Genomic DNA, 8,722 nt, shown 5'->3' with positions numbered 1-8,722 from the left:
GACATAACTGCTCTATGTTTCCAAAGATGTTATTGGAAAAATCAAATGGCCATGCAATTTGAGAGATTCACAGCAAAGGATTTGTTATCTTCTGAGAGAGTGAAAATCTCTGCCGTTGATGCAGTGTTGTGGGGAGGCCAGCAGTTGGTCGTATTGTATGAATCTAATCATAAAAGTCAGAGGCTAGCACTGCTGCCTCACAGCACCAGGCACCCCGGCTCGATTCTACCCTTGGGCGATTGTCTGTGTGGAGTTTCACATTATCGCCATGTCTGCATGGGTTTCCACCGGTGTGGTGTTAGGTGAATTGGCCATGCTAAATTGTCCATAGTTCCCAGGGATGTATATGTTAGGGACAATAGTCATGAGTAAACGTAGGATAGTATTTTAACGGGTCTGGGTGGGTTACTCTTCGAAGGGTTAGTGTGGATGTGTTCGGTTGAAGGGCCTGTTTCCACACTGTACGAATTCTATTAACTCTGCGAACAACAGGGACAGGGATAGACAGAGGAGGAGGGAGACTTTGATTCCAATTTCAATATATTTACTTCAATGGCAACTTTACAGAGATGCAGACAGAGGTACACACAAACAGATACTGATACTAACACACATAACACATGGACACAGAGATACGCACACAGTTATGGATGTACACACAAACACACGAACACAACCACACATACAGGCACAAACTGTCTTAAATACAAAGATATATACGTTTTTATTAATAAGTTATCAATAGTCAGTTGGAGAAGTTAGGAGAATGGGGTTGAGACATATTTTGGCCACGACCAAATGTCATGGCAGACAAATGGGCTGAATGGCCTAATTCTGCTGCCGGGTTCATTGCTCATATGATCTTGTGGTGAATGGAATTGTCTTTCTATGACGTCAGTGGAGGTTGAATTTGGTAAGTTTTTGATTTAGGAGAGTTAATGAGAATGTGGACAGGCTTGAAGGGCTGAATTGTAATATGAATGGCTGATGTGTTCGTAATTGTCGACTCCTTATATATCAAAAGAGTGGTAATTGGTTTGGGGTAACACATTTTGAGAATAAGGACCTTCCCATTTCTGACTGAGACAGGGATGTTCCTTTCTGTTTAGGGTTGTATGATCTGTGGTGTTCTCACATCGAAGTAGCAAGGTTCAGTTCCATTGACCTTTGATGAATTAGAGAATCGATATTTATTAGGAACCGACAGGAAGGAGATGTTTAGTAACAATCAAATCAACAATGCACATTCTGAATGGTGCAGCAGGCGTGAGGGGTTGAATGGTCAGCCGCTGACCCTAACACATATGTTGTTCTCTCAACCACACAGCAATGCTACAGACGTAAAGACAGATCCCATTCAGCCAGGTACCATGTTATAATGAGACAGGTGGAGGCCATTCTGCCATCTTGATTTAAGCAAAAATAGATTGAAGTCAATCAGCCGGCTCAGTGTATTACACAGTGTAGAATGAGAAAATCCTACCATTCTAGCCTGCTGCCCAGCAACAGGAGAAACTTGGTAAATGATCAGGGAATACAAAGTTAAACATCACACAACACCAGGTTATAGTCCAACAGGTTTAATTGGAAGCACACTAGCTTTCAGAGCGACGCTCCTTCATCAGGTGATAGTGGATGGCTCGATCGTAACACAGAATTTATAGCAAAAATTTACAGAGAGATGTAACTGAAATTATACATGTAAAATTGATTGTCTGTTAATCCTTTCATCTGTTAGAATAAGGTGATAGTTTCACTTCTTTCATGTGGAAATCACAAACTCTTTTTTTAAGGTTGCATTCTCGGGTTAGCTGTGAATAATAGTGATAGCTAGACAATATGTTGAAAGTGTTGGCCCCCTTTGTTCTCTATCTATACCATGATGTTTAGATTGATTCTAATCTAAAAAGTGAGATAACAGAGTTTTACATAAATTCATGCAGTTTTTGAGCTCAGAGTTCTACATGAATGCATGCAGCTTTTGAGCAAAGTGCAATGTAACTCTGCAAGTACAAATTCACCCCACAAAATATATGTGTTCATGTGCGTATTTGTCTGTCTGTGTGTGTGTCTGTCTGGAGTGGGGGTTGTGAGTGTGAGAAAGTGTGTGTGTGTAGTGAGTGCAGAGTGTCTTAAGTCTGTGAGGTGGTGCATGTGTGAGTGTGGGAGTGTGTGTATTTATAAGGGTGTGCGTGGGCGTCTATATGCACGTCTGCGTGTACCTGTGTCCATGTGTATGTGAGTGTGTGTGTGGAGGAATATCTGTGTGTGTGTGTAGTGCAATGGTGATCACCTGTAATGTGACATGAACTCAAGGTCCCGGTTGAGACCCTCCCTATGCGGACCAAACTTAGCTATCAGACTCTGCTCGGCCACATTTCTCTGCTGCCTGTCCCGAAGTCCACCTTAGAGGATGGTCACCCAAAGGTCCGAGGCTGAATGTCCTGCACCACTGAAGTGTTGTCCAGCTGGGAGGGAACCCTCCTGTCTGTTGATTTTAGTGCGTTGCCCATTCATCCGTTGTCGTAGCCTTTGCTCAGTTTCCCCAATGTACCATGCCTCTGGGCATCCTTGCCTGCAATGTATAAGATCGACAACGTTGGCTGAGTCACATGAGTACCTGTCAAGTACAAGGCGGGATGTATTCCCACGCGTAATAGCGATATCTATGTCCACAATCTGATACTTCTTGCAGCGTCCACCGTGACAGGGTTGTATGGAGTTGTCCTGAGAGTGAGGCATCTCCCGGGGGCCAACGGCATCTCCAAATCATATCAGGGAATAAACATTCAGGATAAATGTTTATATTCAGGTTATAAAATTGTAACTTGGTGGAGTGCCTCATTAGAAGTGTGACATTATCAACAATTTACAATCGATAGCAAGGACCTAGATGAGTGGACTTATTGAATTGCTCAATTAGTTCATTTACCAAGATAGTCATTTAACAGCACATGGATACCCTGCAATGGGATACCGACAGGGGGAGTTAGTGAGCAAAGCTTTGGCAGGAAACTGTACAACAAGGGCTAAGGGACGTCAGTGCTCTATTGAACAGATAAAATTACAGTAATCTACTTAAATGTAAAGAACATCGCAGAATGCATTGGGATGGAGGGATGTGTGCATCACGGTAAATGAGCCATATAAACCCTGTCAGCAGATTCAGCAAGTGATTAGAGAAGTGTTTTGAATGATGCTGTTTCATGCGAAGGTTATCGGGTATAATCATGGGGATGTTTTACTGCATCTGTACGTGATGATGCTGAGACTACATCAAAAGTATTGTGTGTAGTAATGAACCCTGAAATTGAAAGACAAAAATATGCAATTGTTTGAGAAGCTTTTCACAGATGCTTCACTTTACTCCTTGCTGGAATGAAGGCCTGATAGAATCATAGTGTCATAGAGCACGGAAACAGACTCTTCAGTCCAGCTCATTTGCACCGACCAGATATTACAATCTGATGCAAAACCATTTACCAACATTAGACCCATAACTCTCTAAACCCTTCATATTCATATACCCAGCGTCCATCACTTTCGCTGCCAGCTCGCTCCATACACACACTACCCTCTGTGTGATAAAGATACCACTCAAGTATCTTTTTAATTTTCCCCTCTCACTTTAAATCTGTACCCTCTGGTTTGGACTCCTCCAGTCCTGGATAATAACCTTGGCTGATCCCACACCCATGCCCCTCATCACCTCTCCAAGGTCAGAGTACTTCAGGTCTGAGAATGAGAGCTGTTCATATTGAACCATATCAGACACTGAGAGAGAGTGTACTGGGGCGTAGCTGAGGATTAGAGAATAAAACTAAGGATTTAATTTTAGAAAACAACATAATCAGTTTAACACAGGTCCGATGAAGACTTTAATATATTGTACAACAATTATGCAGACACATATAAATATACCTTCAAATTATAAATTACAGACCATTCCTAATTGGAGCAGGTAACAGGGATAGAATCATTCAATAAGGAGAATGTTCACCCAGACCTTACCGAGCCCAGGTTGGTGTTTGGGTCACATTATTGCATGTTTCAGATCAGAGAGGGAGCAAATGCAACCTGTCATAGAAGCAACGGCCATTTCTCCGTCTCTACTTGTACTTCTCTACAACAACAAATGAGACTGAAAACCAATCAGCCATCTTTAGCACCCTTTGAGGGTTCCTGTTGAGGATTCATTGGAATCTCTCCTCTGCTTGCAGCAAAGGGAATACAGCCAAATCCAACTGTTCCTGGAAGAAACCCCAGTGCTAGCAGCTTTTGTGAGGCAGAATAGCTTCAGAGGCAGAATAACAATTGAAACTCTCTCAATTTTGCTTTTGTCATGAAATTTACTGTTAATGGACAAAACTCTTTCGAATTTATATTCTGAAGTTTCATTTTCTTTCTGTTTGCTTTCAGACGTCTGTGTGTGTGCGTGTGCGTGTCTCTTTGTGTGCATATTTCTGTGTCTCAGATTTATAGAAAAATAAATGTTGATGTACATAGTGTCAATTTTCAAACTCTATATCATTTATATATCCATCATATTTCGAGTAACTTTGCTTTGGTTTTAGAATATTTACAAATTTAAGAAACCTCTCTGACTTGTTCCTAACACTGAACCTGACCCTGTCTGAGACGGATATCATTTACCATATCATACAATTAGTTACACTGATAATTTGCCGTGACATCTGGAGGAGTGGGACTAGAAAAAGAAGCAATGACTCTCTAACCTCAGTAGGAACAGGGATTAGGAGAATTTCTCAAAAGGCCATTTGAGTGGGAATTTCTCCTACCCATAGGGTTGTGGTACCTGTGTATTTGCAATTATTCAAAGGTGTGTTAGTTAAATATTTGACGGGAAAGTGACTCAAGGGTAATGGACTGCCGATAGTAACATGGGGCTGAGACCATAATCTGTTCAGCCACAACATTAGTGCCTGGTCGGGCAGGGACCCACTCCTGTTCCTCAGACCTACTTCACCCCATTCCATTCAGTCCCCCAATCTGCAACTCAGGAGCAGTTGGAGACCACTTGCTCCTATTACTTGGTGTACAGAAACCGAGGTGGCCATTCAGCCCCTGAATACAGTCAAACATGCCTTGGTGTAGATTGGAAAATGTTTTTGGGAAAAAAAGAGTTGTTGTTACTGTGAAACAGTCCCTGCATCTCTCTTTACAGAAGTTCCCCTGTATTCATTTATTTGTCATGTTGTTGACCCAGATTCACAGTGAATAATGACTCCATACTGTACCCAGATATTGCTCCCAAAATCCTCTAGTCTCTTTGACGACAACATTCCTTCACAGGAAAGCCAGGAAAATAACATCGATGAACTTTTTAATAAGAGAATTTAAGAACATGAGAAGCAGGATAGGTCATTCAGCCCCTTCTGCCTGCCTTTCCCTTCAATAAGATCATGGCTGATCTGCTCTAGGCCCCAAATCCTGGAGTGTCTGCCGTGTCAAACATCCATCTATCCCTGTCTTACCACGATTTCAATGATCTATCCCCCCAACCTCTCTGGGATAGAGAAGTCTCGATGGTCACACCCCTCTGTGAGAAGGAAACACACTGCACACATACACCGTGACATATTGACATGAACAGAATATGTAAAAACCAGGTAATAGTAACTGGCCCTGACAACAAGACAGCGTTTACCTGAGGATGGTATCAAGGAACCTGAAGAAAATGGAACTTAATGGAAGTCAAAGGGAACCTCCCCACCAGTTTGAGTGATTCAGCACAAAGAAGATGTTTGTGGTTCTTCGACATGTACCTCCTTAGTCTCGTGACATCTCTGTGGGAGATCCACAGCACAAACATCCTCATTTGCACCTCAGTGTCTTCCCCCATCAGAATCTCAGAAGTGGAGATGGTGACTGAAAATCATGTAATGTTCAGAACAATGTGCCCCCCTCAGCTCCTGAAGCGGTCAGTGTCCATAAGCAGGAAGACCCGGACAGCATTCAGGCTGGTGCTGTTGAAGTGTTGGTAACATCCATGTAACAATCCTGCTGGATACTGTGCGATATCGGAGTAAAGAGAGGTGCTCGTTCAGTACCTCAAGCTCACTTCACAGGACTATGAGGAGGTCATTCCGCCCAACAATGCTATTGGATAAGAATAGGGATAGCCCATTCATTCTCTCCTGACTATTACACAGGAAGATAAGGAGTCCAGTAAAACACATTGAGCTGCTAATCAGGAACCACGGGTTGCCCAGTCAGGTTCTTGAGCGTCTCCCATGACATCATGAGGTAGACATTCAGCCGCTCAAGCCCCTAATACAGAAATAGGAGGATGTTATTTCTGACCAAACATGACAAACCAATGAAATAGAGAAAGCATGTGTAGACTGCTCCATGTCTTTCCTCCTGGCTCCATTGCTAATGGCACACAATGGATACATTAATATGGTTTGTTGACGGTGAGGAACGAGGACATCTCCGAGAAGGCAGACCGGTATTCCCTATGGAGGTCAGAAGCTGTTGGGAAAGGCTAACATTTTCAGGAGTTAAGCATTGCAACTCCTGACAGATTTTGAACAATGTGACTTTCAGTGCAAGGTCACACACCAACTGCACATTGAGGCAATGAGAGTTAATTTAGAGCCTGAAGCTCTCCCCCAACCAACATAGGAGCTTCACAGAGGTACATAAACTACCAAGAAGCACGTATCATGGGAAAAATGTAATTTCTTATGCCACCAATGTCTTTCTCTGGACATAATGTGTGTTTGTCCATAATCTTCAAGTTTCAATACAGTCAACTCTTATACTCTCACCGTGCGATAAATTGAACATCAAGTTCTTTCACACTCTCTTCATGTTACCATCATCCCAGAGATTATTCTGATAAAACAGCTTTGCAGTGCCACTGTGACAAGGAGATCACTGATTTATAAAGGTTAGAAAGTCTGTCCACAATAACGCAAATACTGCCTCAACAACACTCCACAACTCCTACACGTGATTCATTTTGTAATGAAGGCTGCCATTTAATTTCCTGTCCTGATTAATGGATGCCCTGCACGAATTCTGTTCGTGACTTGTGGCCAAGGACATTCCGATCCTTTTTGCCAAAAGCTTTTCGCAAACTTTCACCTTCTAATAAAAGGACTGTGTGTGTTGCTCACATTCAAATCACTTCTTTGTATTACAAATAGCGGTGTTCCAAGCACTGATGCATGTGATTCCCAATCAGTCGTGGCCTTCTGTCCAAAGGAGGACGCAAGTCTCTGTGTTCTCTCCATCATCCAATTCTCAATCCATATAGGGTACCTGCCCCTTACCCAAGGACTGTAACTTTCTTCTCTCACCTGTGTGCATCGGTGTCAACCTTCTTCTGAAAATACAAATACACCGTTCACACTAGTTCTCAGTCGTCGATGTCACAACCAACATCGTCCATGAACACCAGTACGTTTTTCAAAGGTAGTTTTCCTGTCCTGAATCTGGTTGACACTGCTCAATCATATTATTGTTCTCCAATGATCTATTTATGATTACTTACAGAAATTGCTCATAGTTTCCTCACTAATGACATAAACCTATCCCCCATTGTTTTTTTCTGTTTTCACTCTGCGCCCTGTTTGGGGCAGCACGGTGGCACAGTGGTCAGCACTGCTGCCTCACAGCGCCAGAGAACTGGGTTCAATTCCTGCCTCAGGCGACTGACTGTGTGGAGTTTGCACATACTCCCCGTGTCTGCGTGGGTTTCCTCCGGGTGCTCCGGTTTCCACCCACAGTCCAAAGATGTGCAGGTGAATTGGCCGTGCTAAATTGCCCGTAGTATTAGGTGCAGGGATATATGTAGGGGAATGGGTCTGGGTGGATGCGCTTTGGCGTGTTGGTGTGGACGTGTTGGGCCGAAGGGCCTGTTTCCACACTGTAAGTAATCTAATCTAATCTAATCTAAATATGAGTTGTCATAATAGCTGCTTTCCAGTGTGCAGGATCCATTACAGATCATAAAGAGCTTTGATCTCCCTCACAAAATCACGGACAAGGCAGGAAATAGGGAAGGCATTGACCCATCCTGACCCCACCAGCTCCGAAGAGAGTTATCCAGCAAGCTCAATTCTCCAACCCTATCTCTGCAGCCCTCTAAATTCATCACTCATCTGGTCCAGCAGCTTCAACACAATGAGTTTTTCCAGTATTTCGACTTCAGCTTAATTTCCTCACTTTTGCCCGTAACCATGTTCACTAATATTTCCAAAAAAGATTTTCTGTTGCTTCTTCTGTTTAGACAGAACCCATGTATTCAAATCGCCGGACAGAAGTGGCCTCCGTCACCTCGTGAATACGTGAGATGATGGGACACTGGCAAAATGGATATGTCCCCTACTCCTGCCTGGCAAGATCTAGAATCAAAATGGTTGATGGACATTTTGAATATAGCCCTCTCCCCAGTGTGAGACTGCACAGCTCTGTGACCTCCTCATTGTTGAAATAAACTGGTTTCACTCTTTGCACCTGGGAAAGGTATGCCATTGGGAAGTGTTTGTAAAAATCTCAGAAAGGATAATGCCGTGCTCTCCTCCTCCCTATGCATTCTCTGCAGACCCAGATACACTATAAAATCTATCCTCATACCTTACACAGAGGAGGAACACCCGGCCATCTGGTCTCCCTGAATGAATGCAGCAGGTGACAACACAAATCCAAGAAAACCATCCAGAGAACCGACACTGACTTTCAAATGTCAGGA

At 43.1% G+C, this 8,722-nt stretch overlaps 1 long non-coding RNA gene across 1 annotated transcript in view; it reads right to left on the bottom strand.

Annotated features, from left to right (window-relative positions):
* Nucleotides 1-1,622: 1,622 nt before the first annotated feature.
* LOC140492404 (uncharacterized) overlaps nt 1,623-8,722 on the bottom strand; it is a 54,820-nt gene continuing 47,720 nt past the window's right edge. The window contains exon 3 of the long non-coding RNA XR_011963561.1: nt 1,623-2,575. This is a non-coding gene — a long non-coding RNA (uncharacterized lncRNA). The remainder of the gene's footprint in view (nt 2,576-8,722) is intronic.

This window comes from Chiloscyllium punctatum, chromosome 21 (genome assembly GCF_047496795.1).
Source record: "Chiloscyllium punctatum isolate Juve2018m chromosome 21, sChiPun1.3, whole genome shotgun sequence".
NCBI lineage: Eukaryota > Metazoa > Chordata > Chondrichthyes > Orectolobiformes > Hemiscylliidae > Chiloscyllium > Chiloscyllium punctatum.
Note: the sequence above shows the minus strand (reverse complement) of the source record. Positions and strands in the feature narration are given on the sequence as shown.